This window comes from Pelodiscus sinensis, unplaced genomic scaffold, assembly GCF_049634645.1.
Source record: "Pelodiscus sinensis isolate JC-2024 unplaced genomic scaffold, ASM4963464v1 ctg46, whole genome shotgun sequence".
NCBI lineage: Eukaryota > Metazoa > Chordata > Testudines > Trionychidae > Pelodiscus > Pelodiscus sinensis.
Window position 1 is genome coordinate 951,818 of NW_027466036.1, and position 22,412 is coordinate 974,229.

At 58.8% G+C, this 22,412-nt stretch overlaps 1 protein-coding gene and 1 long non-coding RNA gene across 4 annotated transcripts in view; both read left to right on the forward strand.

The window, feature by feature from the left end:
- Window positions 1-22,412, forward strand: part of LOC142826092 (general transcription factor II-I repeat domain-containing protein 2A-like) — a 293,839-nt gene that overhangs the window by 235,788 nt on the left and 35,639 nt on the right. The window lies entirely within an intron of this gene.
- LOC142826101 (uncharacterized) lies at window positions 5,321-9,527 on the forward strand. The gene is made up of 4 exons (XR_012900372.1): window positions 5,321-5,456; window positions 7,629-7,768; window positions 8,101-8,213; window positions 8,724-9,527. It is a non-coding gene; the product is annotated as an uncharacterized LOC142826101 (long non-coding RNA).

Sequence of the window (22,412 nt, forward strand, 5' to 3'; positions counted from 1 at the left end):
GGCACTGGGGAATAATTACTTTGTATGGCCCTGGGGAGGAGTTATTTTGAATTAGCAGCAGTGGAGCATCCACACTACCGCTATTCCGAAATAGCTATTTTGGAATCAACGTTATTCTTTATGGAATGAAGTTTACAGACATCAGAATAAGCTGTCTGTTATGTCAAATGTATTTTGATAACGGAATTGCTATGTAGATGCTATATAGGAAGCCTAATCCGAACTACCTAGTCCGTGCCGCATGTAGCCGCGGGCACGGAGTCCGAACTAGCCGGCATTTAAAAATAGCGGCGCCCGGCTTTATGCAAATGAAGCCCGGGAAATTCAAATCCCGGGCTTCATTTGCAACTTCGGTTGCCTACATTAACCACCCTAGTTCGAACTAGGGTGGTAGTGTAGACATACCCTCTGTACCTGGGAGCAAGTCACAGAATTACACTGAGCCTTAGTTTCCCAAATGTAAAATGGAGTTCATGCCTCCTTTCTCTGTACTGTTTGTAACTTTTGGGGGGCAGGGCTTGTCTCTCTATGGCTGTGTCTACATTGGCACCCTTTTCCAGAAAAGGGATGCTAATGAGACCAGTCGGAATAGCAAATGCCCTGGGGATTTAAATTCCCCCCCCCCCCCCCCCCCGGCATTTGCATGAACATGGCTGCCGCTTTTTTCCAGCTCGGGGCTTTGCCGGAGAAAAGCGCCAGTCTAGACAGGTATTTTCGGAAAATAAACCCTTTTCCGGAAGATCCCTTATTCCTACTTAAAATCAGGAATAAGGGATCTTCCGGAAAAGGATTTATTTTCCGAAAGATACCTGTCTAGACTGCACTATGCAAATTCCATATCTGATTTTGATTGAATTTCAAAATAGGCTGTTTCGAAATTTGGTGCATCGACACAGCACCAGATTTCAAAATAACACGCTATTTTGAGACATCTCTTAACCCTCATGGAATGAGTGTGACTGGGATGCCGAAATAGCACGCCTGTTGTCTGAAAAATATTTTGAAATAATGGGCAGCTTGTTATGATGTGTGGTAGCTATTTCAGGATACCTCCAGTGTCCCAAAATAGCTGTACAGTGTAGACCTACTCTTATTCCTCGTGAAATGACGGTCACAGGAGTCGGAGTTGTAAGCAGTCCTCTGGCTGCATGTTATTTCAGCATTATCATATATATAGTAGCCCAGTGTCTGAGAGTCTATAACGCTGTAGCGTTACAAACTCGCCTCTGGGGGGTGTTCCAGACTGGTTATAGTAGCTGTAGCGTTACAAACTCGCCTCTGGGGGGTGTTCCAGACTGGTTGTAGTAGCTGTAGCGTTACAGACTCACCTCTGGGGGGTGTTCCAGACTGGTTATAGTAGCTGTAGCGTTACAAACTCGCCTCTGGGGGGTGTTCCAGACTGGTTGTAGTAGCTGTAGCGTTACAGACTCACCTCTGGGGGGTGTTCCAGACTGGTTATAGTAGCTGTAGCGTTACAAACTCGCCTCTGGGGGGTGTTCCAGACTGGTTATAGTAGCTGTAGCATTACAGACTCGCCTCTGGGGGGTGTTCCAGACTGGTTATAGTAGCTGTAGCGTTACAGACTCGCCTCTGGGGGGTGTTCCAGACTGGTTATAGTAGCTGTAGCGTTACAGACTTGCCTCTGGGGGGTGTTCCAGACTGGTTATAGTAGCTGTAGCGTTACAGACTCACCTCTGGGGGGTGTTCCAGACTGGTTATAGTAGCTGTAGCGTTACAGACTTGCCTCTGGGGGGTGTTCCAGACTGGTTATATTAGCTGTAGCATTACAGACTCGCCTCTGGGGGGTGTTCCGGACTGGTTAGAGTAGCTGTAGCGTTACAGACTCGCCTCTGGGGGGTGTTCCAGACTGGTTATAGTAGCTGTAGCGTTACAAACTCACCTCTGGGGGGTGTTCCAGACTGGTTATAGTAGCTGTAGCATTACAGACTCACCTCTGGGGGGTGTTCCAGACTGGTTATAGTAGCTGTAGCGTTACAGACTCGCCTCTGGGGGGTGTTCCAGACTGGTTATATTAGCTGTAGCATTACAGACTCGCCTCTGGGGGGTGTTCCAGACTGGTTATAGTAGCTGTAGCATTACAGACTCACCTCTGGGGGGTGTTCCGGACTGGTTATAGTAGCTGTAGCATTACAGACTCACCTCTGGGGGGTGTTCCAGACTGGTTATAGTAGCTGTAGCATTACAGACTTGCCTCTGGGGGGTGTTCCAGACTGGTTATAGTAGCTGTAGCATTACAGACTCACCTCTGGGGGGTGCTCCAGACTGGTTATAGTAGCTGTAGCGTTACAGACTCGCCTCTGGGGGGTGCTCCAGACTGGTTATAGTAGCTGTAGCGTTACAGACTCGCCTCTGGGGGGTGTTCCAGACTGGTTATAGTAGCTGTAGCGTTACAGACTCACCTCTGGGGGGTGCTCCAGACTGGTTATAGTAGCTGTAGCGTTACAGACTCGCCTCTGGGGGGTGTTCCAGACTGGTTATAGTAGCTGTAGCGTTACAGACTCGCCTCTGGGGGGTGTTCCAGACTGGTTATAGTAGCTGTAGCGTTACAGACTCGCCTCTGGGGGGTGTTCCAGACTGGTTATAGTAGCTGTAGCGTTACAGACTCGCCTCTGGGGGGTGCTCCAGACTGGTTATAGTAGCTGTAGCGTTACAGACTCACCTCTGGGGGGTGTTCCAGACTGGTTATAGTAGCTGTAGCGTTACAGACTCACCTCTGGGGGGTGTTCCAGACTGGTTAGAGTAGCTGTAGTGTTACAGACTCGCCTCTGGGGGGTGTTCTTGCCTCCCACCATGGTGCTCGGCTGAGTTCTGTGCCGCTCAGCTGGGCTGCAGTGGGGGAGCAAGCAGTGCAAGCGCGGCGGCCCAGATGAGCGGTACAGAAGGCAGCCGAGCGCCACAGCAGGAGGGGAAGGAGGGCGGGGCGGTGATGTACACGGCCCCACCCCCTGGCTGTGTACGTCACTGGGGTAGGGTGTAAAAAACCCCAGACACGCTTGATCGGGGGCGGGAGGGGGGAGGGACTGGCTGGGAGAGGAGCGGGCTGGCTGGGGGGGAAGCAGATATTGGGGGGAGGGGCAGAGGCAGCAGTAGCTCGCCAGGGGAGAATGGAGCTTGGGTGGCTGGTGGGAAGCAAAGCTGGTGGGGGCTGGGGGGTGGGAGTCAGGGGCAGTGAGGCTGGCCATGGGAAATCAGGAGGAGGAACTGGCTGGTGGGAGAGGGAATTGGTTTGCGGGGAGCCGGACTCACCCAGGCGCATGCAGATCCCAGGGTGCTGTCCGCCACACTCATGCATCCCCTACAGAGACAGAGGAGAGCGGAGAGAGAGTGAGAGGCGGGGGGGGGGAGAAGAGAAAGAGAGAGACAGAGAGAGGCAGAAGGCGGAGGAGAGCTGGGGGTGGGGGAGGCAGTAGGATGAGGAGAGAGAGAGAGAGAGAGACAGAGCGAGAGACCGGAGGCTCAGAAGAGAAGACCGACATGAAGGAGAGACCTGAAAATCCCGTCTTATGCCGGGCTAATTGGCTAGTCATATCTATAGTAGCCCCATGTCTGTGACTGTGTAACTCTGAAATGCTGACTGTTGCCTCTGGGTGGCGAGTTGCCTCCCTGGCTGTTCCCCAGGAGTGCTGCATGGGGAGTGCTGCATGGGGAGCGCTGGGCCCAAACAGCCACTTGCACTTATTCCCCCACGGCGGCCCGGCTGAGCAGCACAGAAGTCAGCCAAGCGCCAAGACAGGAGAGGAAGGGGGGAGGTGGCGTACACGGCCAGGGGGCGGGGCCTGGCTGTGTGCATCACTGCCCCGCCCCCGTTCGTGCCCCCCTTCACCTCCTGCCATGGGGCTCAGCTGACTTCTGCACCGCTCAGCCGGGCCGCTGAGCGGGAGCAAGTGGCGCAAGCGACCGTTTGGGCTCCGCACACCCCATGCAGCTCAGGGAGCGCGGTGCCCAAACGGCCATTTGGGCTCCATGGTCCCCCACGTGAGAGGGAGGAGGGGGAGGAGAAGAGAAAGACAGAGACAGAGAGAGAGGCAGGAGGCGGAGGAGAGCTGAGAGTGGGAGGAGGCAGTAGGAGGAGGAGAGAGAGAGAGGGATGAAGAGGAGAGACCCGAAAATCCCATCTTATGACACGCTATTGGCTAGTATTGAAATAAGGGTCTGAAGTGTAGAAATGACGCTGCTGTGTAAACATGCCCCTAGTGCAGAGTTTCTCAAACTGTGGGTCCCAACCCCCTCCCCCACCCCGGGGGGCTTGCGAGTAACTTAGAGGGTGGTTTCAGCAACTGAAAGGGGGGTTGAGAGCAACTTACAGGGAGGTCGTAGTATCACAAGTTTGAGAACCCCTGCCCTACTGGGTTGTTTTAAGCCTATTGAAATAAATGGGAATTGGGCCCTTAAGGCCTAGGTTCCCAAATATATTGCGCTGCCCAGCACCCAAGGGAGTTAGGCACCTGGATACTGTTGAGGAGCTGGGCCGAGGTGCTTTTGAAAACCTCCCTCAGGCATTGCTGCAGTTTTAGGTGCCTAAAATCCTTGAATTATCCCATGATCCTCCCCTCCCCTGCATCACAGGGAATGTGGGCAAGAGGCAGAGAGGGGAAGTGACAGATGCCAGATAAAGTCCTAAGCAGGCAGGCTGTGCCCCTCACAGGTGGGAGCACTCGAAGGGGAGGGGCACCCATCCCAGCCTGGGAGGAAGTCTGTGAGCAAAGCAATGACTGTAGCAGCAGAGAGACCCAGGCACTCTGACCACCAGCCTGACACCCTCAGGGCTGCAGCCCAGCCCCTCAGCTTCCTGTGCGATCTCACACCCCCGCCCATGTCTCCTGGCCTTTCCTCTGAGACCCGACACAGGTGAGGAGAGCTGCACTGTATTGAACCTGCAGCCCCAGAGGGCCAGATCACATGGTCTGTCCCCAGCCTGGGATCCAGACTGGTCCTCCCTCTGTGCCTCAGTTTCTCCAGTGGTACAGTGGTGATAACAGCTCTGTGCTGTGTCTCACCTGGGGTGGGGAGGCTAAATCCGGTCAGACTCTGAGGTGCTCTGACACTGTGGAGGAGAGCGGTGAGTAACTGAGAGAGCTGCAAACACAGGCTGGGTTTGCAGAAAGGCCCAAGGGATTTAGGTATCTCTCAAGCTGATTTTTCAGTCCCAGCCACTTTTTCAGACCCAGTAGCCCAGGGGAGTCAGAAGTGATGAGGCTGAACAGACTTAGTTCTGTCTCCACAGGGCTCTGTCAGTTCTCCTGTCTAACACCCTCCTGTAACACTGACCAGTCACCATTCTCCCCAACGCTGCTTTGCAGTATCCCACCTGGCGTCAGAGAAGGGACAGACCCCGGCAGCCCCTGGGAGTGGGGACCCCAGCACAGCAGCCTGCAGCGCCTGCCTGGAGCGTGTCCGATCCCAGCTGTGCCCCACGGCCCAGCCCGGCCCAGCAGGTAACCCCAGCTCATGTGTGTCTGAGCCGCCCACCCCCAGGCACTGCCAGTGGGAACCCAGCTGCGGGGCCAGGCCATGGGGCTCCTGCAGGGCAGGGACACGCCGCCCCCTGCTGGCTGCACTGATCTAGTCCCCATCCCCACTCAGAGCCAGGCTGGGAATGTACCTGCCTCAGCAGGGCCTGGCTGTGGGGCAGTGACACCTAGTGTCCGTGTTCTGGTATTACATGGGAAGATTGAAATAGCTGTAATACAAAGTGATCCAGGGTTTTTTCGGTGGGAGGTGGGGTCAAAACTCATTATTAGAGACACTGTCTCATGGTTCCACACACACACACACACACACACACACACACACACACACACACACACCATTCCCTGGCATCTGGGCCCATGTCCCCCCCATTTCACATCACCCCTTGGTTCCAGCCTTCCCTGCTAGTCTGAGTTTATCCCACAGTTACTCCAAGACCTTCTAGGCCACTCTGGCTGTGAACAGGGGTCTTAATGTGGGTACTTACCTGGTCCCAGATAGACCAGTCCTGCTGGCGTGGAGCTGCTGGAAGGGTCCCTCGCCAATGTTCCCTCTAACGTTTTCCAGCCGTGTGCAGAATGCCCTGTGCACTGAGGCATGTGTGGATGTGCACCACCAATAGACACACATGCTGCTGTCTGTGCGCGCTCTGCTAATCGGCTGGGCAGCATTTGAATGTCTCCTGGGTGCTCACCCAAAGGCTCAGCTTACAGGAACCCTGCGCAACAGCCTCTTCCCAAGTCCCACAGTAGGGGCAGAGCAGGGTGTGTGGCTAGAGCACAGTGCACCATGGGAATTCTCTGCTCTCCAGGGCCCAGATGGGAGCAATGGGTTAGGCAGAGCAGCCCCAAGGCTCCTTTGACCATCCCCCTGGAGCCAGGCAGGGCCCAGCCCCCGATTGCAGGGAGCACAAAGGGGATTCAAGGGGAAAGTACAAACTGGAGATGGAAGAGTGCAGTCGATCAACCGACAGGCAAAAGCTTATAGGTGAATGCTCTACACGACACGCATTTCCCCCTTCGTTTAGCAGGATGCCCAGCAGCCCGGCTCAGTTCTGGCTCATGCAGGGTCCAGGACCTACCCCCGTTGCGGCTCTGCTTTTAAAGAGTATTAGGAGCTGGGTGTGCAGGCAGCTTGCACCAGGTCCAGGAGCTCAGATTCCTGCCATGCCCCCAACCCCTGGACAGGGGCTGCTGCTGTCCCAAGAGGAGAGCTGGTTTTTAAACGGGTTCCCCTTGCAGACCTGCTCCCGCCTGGCACCTCTGCTGCTGCCTCTGATACAGAGGCAGCAGGGTGGGTGGGCAAGGGGCTCCTCGGGAGTGGGGCTGGAGCGCACTGGCGGCTGACTATAGAATAATCGAGTAAGGGATACGAATTCATGCAGTTACTCGACTGTTCAGTTAACCACTATGGAACATCTCTAATTCAAACCCATTTATCCCCATCCCTGCCCGTCACAGGAAGGGGGTAGCTGGGAATGAGCCTCAGAGCACTAATGGTGCCCGTGTCTTTGCAGGGGGCGCCGGGCGCAGTCCCAGGGCTGAAGGGGAGGCAGATAGCAGGGGCCCCAGTCTGCTCTGCTCGCCAGGCTCCTAGAAGCATGACTTGGGGAAAGGGCGGAGTCACCCCCTCACACACACACCCCCTGGTCGCTGGTACCAAGAAGCAGTTGGGAACTGGTGGAGCCATGTGGTCTGGGGAGGGGTCGCTTCGCTGCTGGTTACTAAGGGGGCAGGCTTGACTCCTGCTGCTATTCTGGTGCTACTAAGCCCCCAGGCCATTTCAAAACGTGGCCTGGAATGGGGGCAGGAAGGGGTGGAGAAATGGGGCCAAGATGCTGGGGAGCTCAGCATCCCCCAGTAACGGCCCTGCTGGGTGCAGCTTGTAAGAGGTCAGCTGGAGCTGGGGCTACCATTTACGTGCCATGTGGCTGCCTAGAGCACCATGAAATCAGGGGCAATTTGGTGCCACAGGTTTCGTGGTGCCCCACATGGCTGTGTAGCTTGCGTATTGGTAGGGGTGGCCCAGGAGAGAGGGAGGGGGAAGAGAGATGCAGGTCAGGGCTACACGTCCTGTAGGCCACATGTGGCCCGCAGCCTGTTTGTTTGTGGCCCGCAGTGTAGTTTGTGTTTACGCAGAGCTCAACGTGTGGCCCACAGGAGGAAGCCAGAACAAAGAAGTAATCGATGTCATGCTGTTCTGCAGCTGCGCATTTTCGGAGTTAAATTCCTGGACTGTCATTGCTCAGTGAAAGTGCTGCCATAGGGGTGGAAATTGGGTAATTGTTGCATTTTGTTCATATCAGCAGAACTGACTTAACTGGGGCCTGCGTGTTGTGTAGTCTTTGTGTTCATGCCTGTCGGTGTGAAAAAAGGGATTTGCATGTCTATGAACCACGCTTAAGTTGTGGCCCTCAGCACGTGCTCGGAGCATCACTGTGGCCCCCAGGGCTTCCAAAGTTGAGTAGCCCTGATGTAGGGGGACGGATGGAGGGAGGGTCTACATGGGGATTGCCAGGCTCACAGCCCCATAATTCTGGTGCTGGACTTGATGATGACTTGGACATGAGAGAACATTCAGGTCACCAGGTGCCTGTCACACTCCCTGCAGGAGGCCCTCCAGGACCTGACGCAAGGCCCCTCTCAGCTCTGGGTGGGACTGTCCCACCCCTCCCCGGAGAAGGCCTGGACCTGGCTGGATGGATCCCGGCTGGATCAGACCCGGTGAGAGATTCCTTGAGTCACTTTCCCTGTGTGGGCAGAAGGGGACAGGGACGGGGAGGGCAGAGGAGGAGCAGGGATGTTCAGGGTGAGGTGACGCTGAGGTTGTCCATTGACAGTCTGTGGAGGGAGCAGAGCAAAGGGGTGAGGCCGGAGCCCTGGGGATCCCCAGAGAGGGGGGCAGGAGAGGGGCAGACATGGACCAGCCAGAGGCAGGAGGGGACCAGGAGGGGCAGCGTCGGCACAGCCCGGCAAGGAGGAGCCGTGGGGAAGGAGAGAGATGGGCAGGGCCTAGCGCAGCAGGGAGGAGGGAGCTGGAGCTGGGCTTGGGCCAGGGAGAGGCCGTTAGAGCCCCTGGGCTGGCCCTGGCAGTGGTGGGGAGGGGCAGCCCCAGGGCAGAGCTGGACGGGAGAACAGGGCAGCTGCGGATCCTGTTAGCACAGGGAAGAGCCGCTGCCGAGTGAGTGTGATGGGCCCACAGGTGCTGACAGGGGCCTTTCCTGTGTGTCGCAGGCTCCCGGTGTCAGGCCCAGCTGAGGGGAACAGCTGTGGGATGATGAAGGGGAATCAGATTCATTCACAAGGCTGCAGCTCTGCACATCAGTGGATTTGCCAGCGAGACGCCGTCCCCCTCTGAGCAGGGTATGGAGGAGACCTCAGAGCACGGCTCCATTATCCCCGTGTCACACCTGGGGAAACCGAGTCACAGACACTCACCTGCCCAAGATCACACCGAGAATTGGTGACAAAATGGAAAATGGAACCCAGGAGTCCTGGCTCCCAGCCCTCCCTCAGTCTGTAGAAGCGAGTCCAAGTTCCGGTTTTGTTGTTCCAACAGGGCTAGGCTGAGGGGTGTCACGCTGTGCTGAGCCTTGGGGACGGTTATCTCTAGTCCTCTCCCCTAGTACTGGGGAGAGAAGAGTCTGCCCCAGATCCCCAGCTCACGTAAATCAGCCCAGATCCAGAGTGTCCCAGCTGGGCATCTGGCCAGTGACTCCAGGGGAGCTTCGGCTCCATTGGCACCAGCTGGGGATCTGGGTTTTCCCCTCTATTTCACCCCTTTTCATTTCCTGGCACCTCTGTCAGGTCCCACTCTCAGCTCTGTTCCCCGGCCCCTCCATTGCTGCCATCAAGCCTGTGACCTGACACCCCTCTGCCCATCCTGCCCTAACCGATCGTTAACTCCTGTCACTAGGCTGCTGGATAGGATGCTAAACACCTGCTGGGTGACTAAGACACTTTCCCTCTCAGTGCCTCAATTTCCCCATCTGTGAAATGGGGATAATCAAACTGACCTGGCTGCAGCATTTCAAGATCTCCTGCAGCAGCCCCTCAGTCAGCAAGAAGCCATGGGGGGCAGGGTGTTTTCACGGGCAGGCCAGCTTTGGGACTCTGCAGTCCAAGGGCCCAGCCCCACCCTTTCAACACACTCAGCTCAGAGCTGGAGGGAACATTTTTAGGTTTAAACTTTGTGAAACTTCAGAGCCAGAAGGGAAAGTAACAACCCAACCTATCCCCCACCGCACTCCAGCAGCCACAGGGTGCATCTACATGGCAGGGTTTTTATGCAAAAACAACACTTACGTCCACACTGCAATTGCGTTCTTGTGACAGGTAGAACAGAGGGTTTTTTCTGACAGTAGTAAACCTCATTCCAGAAGGAAGACGCCTTTTTCAGAAAAAGACGTGTGTGGACAAGGAAGAGGGAGTTTTTTTGAAAGAAGAGGTCTCCAGGAAAAAGCATAGGTGCCCTGGTGGCCACCCCGTCCACAGTAATCACAATGCGAGAGTATCCAATCAGTGTGGATGCTCTCTGTTGAAAAATCAGATGGTTGTTTTGATGCACTTTGGCCATGTGGACCCGCTCTTTTGAAGAACACATTTGCGCCGTAGGTCTAAATCAGTGTTTCTGAAACTTTTTAAGACCGAGAAACATCAATCATTTTTTTTAATGAGGAACACCAAGATCTGCAGGAAAATATGCAAATGAGATTGTGGCTCATGCAAATGAGTCCCTTATTAGTATATTTTTTGCAGAGAAAACTCGTAGTGTAGACATGGCCACAGTGTATGTGTCTGGCTTTATAAAGCAGATGCTCACTGCTTCTCTAGTATATTCTCAATTAACACAGTGTGTTGCCTTCTCCCCTGAAAAAGATCCCGTGTGCTTCTTATAAGCATAACTAGCTTCATCCGCTGACACCCCTGCTCCCTCTGTGCTGTTGGTTTGTATTGTGGGAACAGGTCAATCCCACTTCTCTAGCCACGTGTTTCTGCACCTTTCGTTCTTTGCTAGACGCCCCTCAGATCCCTTGGTAGCTGCCTCGTCCCTAAGCTGGGCAGCCTGATGCTCTTAGTTGCTCCTCCTATGGACCCATTGCCTGGGCTTTGTCATCCCTGGTCCCTGGCTCTGAATGTTTTCCTGTTCCTCCAGGGCCCTTTATTATAAGTCACCAGCCTCTAGATGCTGAAGAACCCATGCTCAGAGGGACACTAATATGGTACTTCCTGATCGAGGGGTACATGTCCAGCCCTGGATTGGGATTCAACAGACCTGGGTCTACCACTTTCCAGTGGGGTGACTTTGGGCAAGACACTGTCCCTTTCTGTGACTCAGTTTCCCCATCTGCCGAATGGGGATAATGAACCTTCTTTCCTTTGGAAAGTAGGTTGAGCGCTGCAGATGAGACAAGCTAGAGGCGCTTTGCCAATGTATCAACTGTCGTTAATGTGGGGGAAGGAAAAAACTACCAGGGAGTCGGTCCCACCCGTGTGAAAGAGTTTCTAGCAGGAGCTGATTCCAGCTCAGGACCAACATTAAAGTCTAGGAAGAGAAGGGTCCATGCTAGTGCTTACACCAGTCCTGTTAACAATTCCCCCCTCCCCCAGTTACAGTGGCCTAATGTCTGAGGTGCTGAGGGAGGGGCAACCTCTACTGACCCACGAATGGGCTTGTCTGGCCTTACACTCTGCTAAGGACCGACAAGCTGGGTGGGGCCGAGGGAGCAGCCCCTGGGGCATTAGTGGCCAGCCGGCTCGGCCCCAGACCCAGCTGCCATTCAGTGGGGCTCCAGGGGAACCCCTCAAACACCCAGAGGGGCCGGCCAGGGCCAGGTCATCAGCCTTGCAGGGGAGGGGGAGGTGGAGCAAAGGCCTGTGGCAGGACCTCAGCCCATCGGGGACAGGGATGACCTCACAGAGAGACTCTGACAACAGCCACTCAGGACAGAGGCGCAAGGCCGGGGCAAGCTCAGAGATTCCCGCGGTTTGGCAGCAGCGCGGCCCCTTCCCAAGGTCTCTGCGGGGGCCAGATGGAGAATTGGGACCGAGGGGCGGGGGCAAGAGGAGCCTCATCGGCGTTTTCTACTTCCCTGCGGCCGGCAGTGCCGGACCCGGAGAGACAGTGGGAGCCTCAGAGAGGTTTGGAGCCTGCTCAGTTTGGTTCCCCTTTGCCCCCTCCCCTCCCTCTGTCTCGCCTTCTTCGGGCTTTTCCCCCCTTTCCCTGCCCCACCAAGCACGGTGGGTGGGTGTTGGGGCGGTCGGAGGCCTCACTCAGAGCTGAGCTGGCAGAGCGCTGGGAGCCAGAGGTGACCTGGCCCGTCCTTTCGGACATCTGTTGAGCCCTCTCCCCTCCCCCTGCTGCCTCGGAGCTCCAAGTCTCGCTGCGGATTGGTCGAGTGGGTGGTTACTGACAGGGGAGACTCGCGGCCTTTTATTCTCTTTAAAACTGTTCTCGGTGAGTCGTTATTAATAGTTCCCAGCCATGCTGGAAGGGCCTAACACGTGGGGCTCTGCAGGGGTCTGTTCTGGGACGGCTCTCTTCAATCTCCATCAGTGATTTAGATATTGGCATGGAGAGGGCGCTTATTAAGTTTGCAGATGATACGAAGCTGGGAGGGGTGGCAAGTGCTTTGGAGGAAGGGTCAGAATTCAAAGTGATCTGGACAAACTGGAAAAATGGTCTGAGGTAAATAGGATGAAGCTTAATAAAGACAAATGCAAAGTGCTCCACTTCGGAAGGGACAATCCACGTCACACACACAGAACAGGAAGTGACTCTCTAGGAAGGAGTCCTGCAGAAAGGGATCTAGGGCTCAGAGTGGACCACAAGCTAAATAGGAGTCAAAAGTGTGACACTTGCAAAAAAAAGCAACCGTGATTCTGGGAGGCACTACCAGGAGTGTGGTGAGCAAGACAGGAGAAGTCAGAATTCCGCTCTGCTCTGCGCGGATTAGGCCTCACTTGGAGTCGTGTCTCCAGCTCTGGGCACCATGTTTCAGGAATGAATTGGAGAAATTGGGGAAGGCCTGGAGAAGAGCAACAAAAATGTGGAACAGTTTAGAAAACATGAGAGTGAAAGAACTGGGCTTGTTTAGTCTGGAAAGGAGAAGACTGAGAGGGGACATGAGAGCGGTTTTCACGTACCCAAAAGGGTGTCCCAAGGAGGAGGGAGACAAACTGTTCCCCTTGGCCTCTGAGGACAGGACAAGAAGCAATGGGCTGAAACTGCAGCAAGGGAGGTTTAGGTTGGACATTAGGAAAATGTTTCTGCCAGTCAGAAAAACTTCCTGTCAGGGGGGTGAAACACTGGAACAAATCGCCCTTGCAGGCTGTGGAATCTCCATCACTGGGGATATTTCAGAGCAGGTTGCACAGACACCTGTCAGGGATGATCTAGACGGTGCTGGGTCCTGCCGTGAGGGCAGGGAACTGGACTCGATGGCTTCCCGAGGTTTCTTCCTGTTCTACTGTTCTGTGATTCTGTGATTCCCAGACCAGACGGATCAGTCCCAGACCAGCAGGGCTGGCGGGGAAGGGGAGGGGTGGTGGTCAAGCTGTTTCTCTACCGTATCTATCTCTGGGCAGTTCCTGAGTCTCTAAGGGCAGGGCCCATGAGCAGTGGTTGGGCTGTGGCTGGTTGTACAGCTCTGGGCTCTGATTGTCCAAATGCCCCAAGGGGCTGGCTGGGGGCAGGACACCAGCCGTGTGGGGGGAGGGGACGGTGATGCCACAAAGGCCTGGGGGGGAAGGAGCTGTGGGGGGCCGAGCTCATGGAGATTCCCTGACATCAGCTGCAAGGCAGGGCAGCCTCAGAGACACCCCCCTCCCCAGCCCTTTCTGGCTGTGTGGGAGCCCCCCAAAGAGGCGGGGCTGGAATCGCTCTGAGACCGACCCCTCGGGGGTGACCTGGGCCAGCCCTTGGGACGTCCCCTGAGACCTCTCGCCCGCCCCCTCTCCCAGTCTCACTGCTGTTTGGCTGAGCAGGGGGCAATGGCGAGGGAGGAGGTTTCCCAGCGGTGACCCCGTCTCCTCTTCCTTTGCAGGCTCCGCACGGCGGGGTCTGGCCTCGGGCCGGCCCTGCGGGGGGACCTGCGGGCAGAGCCCCACACGGGCGCGCAGACAGCGGGGAGGTGAGCATGGGCGAGCAGGGGGAGGCTGTTTTCCTTTAGCACTGGGGGGGTGGGGGCGGGGAAGGGGAGACTGGGGACCCTTGGGCAGGGCTGTGTTGGGCCCTTCTCCCTCCAGGGTCAGGGCTGGGAGTGGAAGTTGATCTCAGGGCCTGGCTGGTTCTGGGAACAAGAACCTCAAATCCCATCCCCTCCCCCTCACAACTCCCCCCTCCCCCACTATGGGATCCATCCACATTGCCCTAGTCTGGAGAGACAAGGCCCTTCCCAAGAGCCAGGCCCCATGGATCCGACTCGCTCCCCTGAGCACCAGGGCCCAGCCCCGGGGATGGGGATGGGGGCTCGTTGGCACAGCCTGGGCTCGGGTCTATTGACCTGCCCCCCCCTCTCCTCCCAGCGTGTCAGCTCCTGCATCGCGCCCAGAGTGTCCCAAGGGAGCCAAGGCCCCAGGGAGCAGCAGAGCCCGGTTGTAATTGCCCCCCCGCACCCGGCATGGGAGGTGAGTGACCTCTGAGCCTCTCTGGCCCGGGGGTGAGCAGGCGGCTCCCACAGGCTGCAGGGCGGCAGCGGCAGGGCTGTGGGCTGGGAGTGACCCCTGGGGAGGACAGAGTCAGAGCCGGGCCTGACCCAGACTTGGGCCCAGCTCATCTTCTCCTGGCTCAGGGGAGACCCGGGGACGATAAGGACCCATGATCCGGCCTGGGCTCCAGCCAGGTTCCTTTCTGGCCCTGGGCCCTCCTTGTCCCCTGGTAGGGTTACCAGATGGGTTTGAAATCCTCCCAGACACACGTGATCTCAGAACGGGAAGGGGGGACTGGCTGGGAGGGGAGTGAGGCTGGGATGGGGCTGGGGGAATGGAGCTGGCGCGGGGAGATCGGGGGCGGGGAAGACCAGCCAGTGGGAAGCAGGGCTGGCTGGGAGGAGATTGGGAGGAGCAGGGCTGACGAGGGGAGAACTGGGAGCGGGGAGGGCAGGGAAGGGACCATTGGGGCTAAATGGGATGGAGTTGGGGGGAGGGGGTCTGGCCAAGGGGGGTACAGCCAGTGGGGAGCGGGGCTGGCCCAGGTGCACACAGATCCCGGGGCGCTGCCTGTCCCGTGCCCCTCTCCCAGGCACTCCCCCTACCCCGCCAGGCTTCCGTCGGGTGCCCAGCCGGAAAACCAGAAAACACTGACCTTGCTCATGTCCGGTGAGTTCTGACTGTTCTCACCGGGCAGGGGGCCCAAAAACTGGACTGTCTGGTCGAACACCGGACACCTGGGACCCTGAATGGGAGCCCTGGGGCAGCCGGATGCTGTGGGGAAACAGCTGGCATGGGGGAGGGGGGGAGGCGGTAGCAGCTCCTGCAGTGATAGGCCAGAGGGGTCTGGCCCTGGGGGCCCTAGAGAGGCGCCGCCCAGGGCCAAGCCCCCACTGCCCCCTGGGTCCCGGGCCCCGCATATGACAGGCCCTTGCTGTCTTGGGACAGGAGGAGCCCGGCCACGGGGATGCACCAGCTCCCCCACCCCCAGCTTGGCTCCAGGGCCGGTGTTGCCTGCAGGGAAGGAGCTGCCAGCAGGAGCCGGAGCATCAGTCGGAGCTTTTCCTGCTCACGCCGGGACTGGAGCCACGGACATGATCTGGCCCTGGGCCGGGAGCCAGGAAAGAAGGAGGAGCTGCCCCTCCCCCCCGCGGGGGATAGAACCTCCTCTCCCCCACTCCTGTCCCTGGACAGAGGCCTGCACAGCCCAGTGAGTCAGGGCCAGCTTATGGACTGTAGCCATTGGGCTGCACAGCCCTGACTAAAGGGGCAAGGTACCGACACTGGCCATTGGGCCACACTGCCCTTAGAAAAGGGGTAAGGTACTGACACTGGCCATTGGGCCACACTGCCCTTAGAAAAGGGGCAAGGTACTGACACTGGCCATTGGGCCACACTGCCCTTGGAAAAGGGGCAAAGTACTGACACTGGCCATTGGGCCATACTGCCCTTAGAAAAGGGGCAAAGTGCTGACTCTGGCCATTGGGCCACACTGCCCTTGGAAAAGGGGCAAAGTGCTGACTCTGGCCATTGGGCCACACTGCCCTAAGAAAAGGGGCAAAGTACTGACTCTGGCCATTGGGCCACACTGCCCTTAGAAAAGGGGCAAAGTGCTGACTCTGGCCATTGGGCCATACTGCCCTTAGAAAAGGGGCAAAGTACTGACACTGGCCATTGGGCCACACTGCCCTTAGAAAAGGGGCAAGGTACTGACACTGGCCATTGGGCCACACTGCCCTTAGAAAAGGGGCAAAGTACTGACACTGGCCATTGGGCCACACTGCCCTTGGAAAAGGGGCAAAGTGCTGACTCTGGCCATTGGGCCACACTGCCCTTAGAAAAGGGGCAAAGTGCTGACTCTGGCCATTGGGCTAAACTGCCCTGAGAAAAGGGGCCAGTTACAGACTCCAGCCACTAGGCCGCCCTGCCCTACGGGAAGCTCTGCCAGAGGGGAGTTTGGAGCCCACAGGCTTTGAGGCGGGAGAAGTTGCCGTCACCTCAGAATCAGGCGCAGTCTGGATCCAGCGACCCCACAGAGAAGATTCCAGCCCCAGGGACGGGTGTCACGGCGTAGACTGAAGACTGAACAACCCGCCCAGCAGACAGGACCAGGCGAGGTCACACACGGGACCAGGGCAGCGAAGGAGGAAACCGGCCGGCCAGGGCAGAGAGGCCAGACGGGGGCTCACCTCGGGGACCTGCTGAACCTCGGGGACCTGCTGAAGCTGGAACAGACGAAGGGGCCTCCCCGTCGCGCCGCTTCCCCCAGACCCGAGCTCGGGTTACCGGTGCCTTTCAGCCAGGACGCCGGGCAGAGAAGCCACAGAAACCACGGCACCTCGCAGCCCTGCCCTGGGCGTCGGAGGCCTGGCCAGGCCCTTCCCACCCAGTGCAGATCCCTACGGCGGGGGGGGGAAACCTTAGGTGTGGGGGCCGGATGCAGCCCCGGCTTGCGGGGATCCGGCCCCTGAAGGTCGGGGCTCCCCCCTGCATTGGGGGCCCACGCTGGGGAGAGGAGGGGGGCTGTTTCTCACTTGTGGGCAGCCCCCCATAGATTTCTCTGTGGGTCAGTAGCCCCGACCCAGCAAAGGTTCCCCACCCCTGCTCTGTGGGGGGTAAAGGTCCCTGGGAACCTGACTAGGGCCCCACCCATTTCACAGCCAGGAGACGTGCAACGGGGGGAGAGGAGGGGATGGGGGAATGGCGAGGGGAGTCTGAGCTCCCCATGTGACGAGGGGCCTGGGGCACCAGCTGCTCCCTGACCTGGCTGGGATGGTACAGGAGTTGTCCTGCCCCGACACGGGCACTCGCGGAGGGGGCAGATCAGAGCCACCCTGAGGGGCAGGGAGAAGTGAGGGTGGAACGGCTCTAGCTCTGCCCCACAGACTGCTGGGAAGTGAAATTGGCACTCTTGGGACGCCCCCACCCCCATTGCACACTATCCTAGTTTGGGCCAGGACCCGGCCGGTCAGAGAGCCGGGAAATTTCCCAGGGAAGCCCCTGGGAGTGTGCCAGGGAGCAGCGTGGACACGGTCTGGCTGTGAAATGGGCGAGGTTGCAGGGGGACGCGATGGGGCCCTAGTTCCGGCGTATTCCCTGGAAGTTGTGGGAAAGGGTCTGCCAGAAACTCCTGGCCCTGTTGGTCTCCAGGGTCATTGGGGAATCCCCTAGTGCAGCCTTTCTCCAGCTGGGGCTCCCCACCCAAAAGGGGGTCCCAGGGTCAGGGGAGGGGGCTCGCGAGCAGGGTCACTGGCCGCCTGGGTTTTCCCAGCCATGACCTTGTCTTCAGGCCCCAAATCTTCCTCTGGGCAGATGTTTGGAAATATTAAAATCTGTCGGATTTCTCCCGGCTTTCCCAGCTGAGTGGCTGGAGAGCAGCGGCTACTGTCTGGCCATCCGGTTTGGGGGCAGCCCCATTGACAGCAGCAGCACAGGAGGAAGGGAGGCCAGGTCCGGTGTTGCCACCCTTCCTTCTGCACTGCTGCTGGCGGGGGGGCTGCCTTTCCATCTGGGTGGCTGCAGAGCAGCGGCCCCTGGCAGGTCACCCAGCTCAGAATTCAGCGCCAGCACCAGCTGCAGCGCAGAGGGAAGGGGGCATGATAAGGTCTTGCCTCCTCCCCTTCTGCACTGCTGCAGGGTGTGGGGCTGCCTTCTGACCCGGGTGGCTGGAGAGCAGTGGCTGCTGGCCAGGGGCCCAGCTTAGACGACGGCGTCCCTGCCAGCAGCAGCACAGAAGCAGGGTGGCTCCGTGTTGTGTCACTCCTACTTCTGCACCACTGCTGGCGGGGGCCCTGTCCTCCGAGCTGGGCGCCCCAGGAGCAGCCACGACTCTCTGGTCACCCGCTCGGCCGTCAGTGCTGCCCCAAGAGCGGTGCAGCAGGAAGTGCAGGAGGGGCGGGATTGCAGCACTTCCTTCAGCACCGCGGCGGGTGTCAGCCCTGCCTCCCACACCGGGTGACCAGAGAGCGGGTGCCACTGGCCAGGGGCTACCTCAGAGGGCAGCGCCGATACCAGCAGCAGCACAAACTAGGGGTGTCAACGTGTGTAGCTGGCTACACGATTAACCGATACGTCTGGGCTTATTGGTTAATCCTGTCGCCTCCACACACCCCTCCCCCGGCTGCCTCAGGAACAGAAGCAGCAAGGGGGGGGGGGAAGGTGGGAGCTGGTGTCTGCGGGGATCCAGCTATTAAGCTGCCTCCCCATGAGCACCAGATCCCATGGAGCTGCCTGGCCCGCACCATGGGCTGCTGCCTCTCATAGAGATGCAGCAACACGGAGGGTGAGGGAGTCAGGCAGGAGCTGGTGCACACGGGAAGCAGCTTTTAAGACAGCTCCCCATGTGTATCAGCTCCTGTGGAACCACGTCTCACCCATCCCCCTCCACTGCTGCCTCCCTATCAGCGTGGGGGCAGGGCAGATATGAGATGAGATGTTCGGGGAACTATCTTCTAAGCCGGCTCTCCACACAGGCCAGCTCCATGGAGCCCCCTTTCCTCCCTCACTGTCTCACATAGAGGAGAGGGGGGCGGGGGGTTGCTCGAGGGGAGCTGACTTAAAATCTAGTTCTCCGTGAGCACCAGTTCTGCGGAGCTGCCTGCTCCTCCCTCTCTCACTCCAGAGGAGGCTGCTGCAGAGCAGCCTCTGTCCGGGGCTGGCACAAGCTCTCGTCGCACAGAGGCTGCTGTGTGGGATGCTGGTGCAGCCTCTGTCTGCTGTGTGGGATGCCAGTGCAGCCTCTGTCTGCTGTGTGGGATGCCGGTGCAGCCTCTGTCTGCTGTGTGGGATGCCTGTGCAGCCTCTGTCTGCTGTGTGGGATGCTGGTGCAGCCTCTGTCTGCTGTGTGGGATGCCGGTGCAGCCTCCGTCTGCTGTGTGGGATGCTGGTGCAGCCTCTGTCTGCTGTGTGGGATGCCGGTGCAGCCTCCGTCTGCTGTGTGGGATGCTGGTGCAGCCTCTGTCTGCTGTGTGGGATGCTGGTGCAGCCTCTGTCTGCTGTGTGGGATGCCAGTGCAGCCTCTGTCTGCTGTGTGGGATGCTGGTGCAGCCTCTGTCTGCTGTGTGGGATGCCAGTGCAGCCTCTGTCTGCTGTGTGGGATGCCGGTGCAGCCTCTGTCTGCTGTGCGGGATGCCGGTGCAGCCTCCGTCTGCTGTGTGGGATGCCGGTGCAGCCTCCGTCTGCTGTGTGGGATGCCAGTGCAGCCTCTGTCTGCTGTGTGGGATGCCGGTGCAGCCTCTGTCTGCTGTGTGGGATGCCAGTGCAGCCTCTGTCTGCTGTGTGGGATGCCAGTGCAGCCTCTGTCTGCTGTGTGGGATGCTGGTGCAGCCTCCGTCTGCTGTGTGGGATGCCGGTGCAGCCTCCGTCTGCTGTGTGGGATGCCGGTGCAGCCTCCGTCTGCTGTGTGGGATGCCGGTGCAGCCTCTGTCTGCTGTGTGGGATGCCGGTGCAGCCTCTGTCTGCTGTGTGGGATGCCGGTGCAGCCTCTGTCTGCTGTGTGGGATGCCGGTGCAGCCTCTGTCTGCTGTGTGGGATGCCGGTGCAGCCTCTGTCTGCTGTGTGGGATGCCGGTGCAGCCTCCGTCTGCTGTGTGGGATGCCGGTGCAGCCTCCGTCTGCTGTGTGGGATGCCGGTGCAGCCTCTGTCTGCTGTGTGGGATGCCGGTGCAGCCTCCGTCTGCTGTGTGGGATGCCGGTGCAGCCTCCGTCTGCTGTGTGGGATGCCGGTGCAGCCTCTGTCTGCTGTGTGGGATGCCGGTGCAGCCTCTGTCTGCTGTGTGGGATGCCGGTGCAGCCCCTCATTGCTGACTCAGGCACCAGGGACTATCGAATAATCGTGGAATTGCTACAGTTTGATGCAGTGACATGATTGTTCAGTGACTCCCTGTCTGACATCCCTAGCAAACAGGGAGGGGGGCCCTGGACTGTGCTCCCCTCGTCCTTCTCTGCCATCGCTGGCAACAGCGCCGCCACTCCCGCCGGGCAGCTGGACAGTCTGTGCTGTCTCCGGTAACAGTGCAGAAGGCAGGTGGGCTGCTGCAGCTTTGCCTCCCTGCCTTCCGTGCCGCTGCTGCTGGGTAAGGATGTTAAATAACGATTCACGGACAAGTTGAGGAGTCGATGGAATTTCCATTGGCTACTCGACTAGTCGATGGGCACTTTCTGCACTTTGAACTGGACAAGGGCCCCAGCAGGGCCTCCTGTGCACTTCAAAACGGGAACTCCGTGTGCAGCCCGGGGCCAGCAGGAAGTCCCACTGACTCGGCTTTACGAGGGTCCTTCCGCTTTGAAAGGCTCAGGATCCTGGAGGCTCTTGTGCATTTCTGAGTGGAAGCACCTGCATGGAGCCTGGAGTCAGTGGGGGACTCAGACCCCTGGCATCCCCGAGGTCCATGTGGCGCTGCTCCTTTGGAGAACCCCCTTTTCACACCTTTTCCCATGAGCAGGCAGCGCCAGCACCACCAGCAGCGCAGAAGGGAGGACGGCCTGGTGTGGCGGTGCCTCCCTTCCCTCTGCACTGCTGCGGGCAGAGGCTCTGCCTACTAATGGGGAGGCTGAGGAAGTTATAAGGGGTCAGGTGCCCAACCTGGATGGCAACCCCACCGCCAGCAGCAACGCAGGAGGGAGGGGAGCTGGTCTGGTATCGCCACCCTCCCTGCTGTGCCGCTGCTGGCCGTGCCTCTCCCTTCTCAGCTGGGCAGCTAGAGAGCGCAGGCACCATGTGCACAAGGCCGCCTGACCCAGCAGAGCCACCCTCCCTTCCGTGCCACTGCTGGGGGCAGCCCTGCCTGCCACACTGACGCTACGTCTAGACGACAGGCTTTTGTCCACAGAAGTTTTGTCGACAGATACTGTGGACAAAGCTTCTGTCAACAAAGAGCATCTAGACTACGTCCAGTTCTGTAGACAGAGCAAGCCGCTTTGTCAACATGCCAGTGTAGACGCAAAGGGCAGTGGAGATGCAATAGCGCCTTCTGGCGACAGAACTCTCTCGACAAAAGGCGTTATTCCTCGTAGAACGAGGTTTACAGCTGTCGACAAAACAGCGGAGTCAACAGACCTCAGCAGCAGTGTAGACGCAGGTATAATTGTGTCGACAAAAGTCCACTTTTGTCGACAGCACCCTGTAGTCTAGACACACCCTGAGTGGCCTGCGAGTGGCCCATGCTGGCAGGACTCCCAGCTGCAAAGTCAGCGCCAGCAGCAGCGCAGGAGGGAGGGAGGCCTGGTCTGGTATCTCAGCCCTTCCTTCTGTGCCGCTGCAGGCGGTGGCGCTGCCTTTGGACCTGGGCGGCAGCAGAGCAGCGGCTGCTGTTGTGGGGCCCAGTTCGGAGGGGGCCCCACTAGCAGCGAGTGAGGGGTGGTCACTGACGGGTCCCCCAGCTCAGAAGTCAACGCCGCCTCAGCAGCAGCGCAGAGGCAGGGTGGCCTGGCATGTTGTTGCCACCGTTCCTTCCGCACTGCTGCTGGCAGGGCTGCCTTCTCCGCTGGGGACCACAGAGCAGGGGCCACAGGGGAGGTGCCCAGCTCGGAGGGCAGCTCCGCTCCCAGCAGCAGCGCAGAAGGAAGGGGGAGTGGCTGCCATTGCATCCTTCCCTCTTCCCCCTGCTGGGGGCATCGCTCCCTTCCAAGCTGGGTGGCCAGAGCGAGCGGGATCCCAGTGGGGTCAGTGCCAGCAGCAGCAGCAGCGCAGGAGAAGTGGAGGCAGCGATGCCGTTGCCACCCGTCCGTCTGCGCCGCTGCTGGCCAGGTTGGGGGCAGAGAGCAGCTGCCCCTCCAGCCGCCCAGCTGGGGAGGCCAGGAGAGATCAGGGACATTTCTTCTTATTTCCAAACTCCGCCGGGATGGGGACCTGGGGACTGAACACGAGGCCACGGCTGGGAAAGCCCAAACGTCCGGTGCCCCCGTGAGCGACCCTCCTGCCCTCGCCTTGCCGCCCCCTTCTGGGCAGGGACCCCCAGGGGGAGAAACGCTGCACTAGGGGATTCCTCTACGACCCCGAGGGCCCCCACGGCCAGGAGTTCCCGGCAGCCCCTTTTCCACCACTTCCACGGAGGAGGCGGCAGGTTCTCAGGGGAGGTTTCCCCGACTCAGAGATCTGCCTGGATGGAGAGTGGAGGAGCAAAGGGAGGGCCTGGCCAGGATCGCCCAGGGCCAGGGCAGGGCTCACACGGCAGCACCCGCGGCAGGGAACCTGTTGCTCAGCCAGGCCCAGAACTCTGTGTCTCCCGGCCACTGGGGCCAGCCCAGATGTATCCAGCCTCCTGATGACTTGAGA